Genomic DNA, 1,564 nt, shown 5'->3' on the forward strand with positions numbered 1-1,564 from the left:
AAAACTTTACACAATGCCAACACTCACCCGAATACAATGAATTCAAAATCACCGTCCCGTCTTACTTATCTCTTTGACACACCGTTTGCTTTTGGGAACAGAGTCACTTAGGAGAAGACACACTATATGTACTGATCACTTATAAAACAATACTTTGAGCTATGTGCGAGAAGGAGAGAGGGGAAGTTGTATGTCTTAAGGGTACAATTCTTTATCTCTATCTATATCTAACCCTCGTGTCGCCTTTTTATATAAAATCTAGTGACTTCCAGAAATGTCCAAAAGATTTCAGGAGCATGGTAGCCTTGGCTTAAGGAAGTCAGAGTTTCCAACTCGATAAAAATGTCAAGAGGCGAATCAGGGGTATTCAGGCAACTCTCAGATGTATACCAATGCACAAATGAAATATGAATAAATTAATCATGATTAATTTATTGTATTTACTCTACATATGACCAGCTTCGAAAGAATATAAGGATATATATACATATACATATATTTATATGTATATATATACATATATATATATATATTTATATATATATATATATATATATAAATATATATGTATGTATATATATATATATATATATATGTATAAATATATACATATATTATATAAAATATATAAACATACACACACACACACACACACATATATATATATATATATATACATATATTTATATATATATATATATATATATATACATATATATATATATATATATACATACATATATATACATAAAAAATTAAATATATATATATATATATATATATATATTATATATAAACATATATATATATATATATATATATATGTATATATTATATGTATGTATAATCAGATGCCCGTTCTTTCAAGTATTATTGATTCATTCAGAAGGATATTAAAGCCTTAATTATTGCCATTCAACATAAGTTAGTTGTAATTCAAAGAGCTCTGGAAAGAGTAATTTTGGGAATAGCACCAAGACACAAAAAAGAGAGACATGGATACAAGAGCTAAATAAAATAGATGATATTCTTACAGCATATAAGAAAAGAAATGGTCATGGCCAGGACATGAAATAAGAATGAGAGATAATGGAGGGATTTTAGGAATAACAGAATGGGTCCATAGCGATTGCAAAGGAAGCAGGGGAGGAAATTGAAGACGACGGATTTACGAGCTAAGAAAATGTGCTAATATAGAAGGTTATTAAAAAAATATAAATTGATGTCAGTGAAAGGACATGTTTGAAGCCTCTGTCCTTTAGTGACTAGCTTTGGCTGATAAGGATGATGAATTTAACTCTAAGGGATTCACCAACTTAAGTTTTGGTCAATAATTTGCTTCATATTACCTTTTCTCAAAACATTCAAGGCATATGTCTAGAAAAGAAAAAAAAAAAAAAAAAACTTCCTATGGTTCAAACACATCAGTAGTGTACCCGCACGTGTTTTCATACACATTCATTCATTGTAATGCTATTGCATTCTCTCTCTCTCCTCTCTCCTCATCTCCTCTCCTCTCCTCTCTCTCTCTCCTCTTGCACTGATAATATAAAAACCTGTTTAA

Source organism: Palaemon carinicauda, chromosome 12 (assembly GCF_036898095.1).
Source record: "Palaemon carinicauda isolate YSFRI2023 chromosome 12, ASM3689809v2, whole genome shotgun sequence".
NCBI lineage: Eukaryota > Metazoa > Arthropoda > Malacostraca > Decapoda > Palaemonidae > Palaemon > Palaemon carinicauda.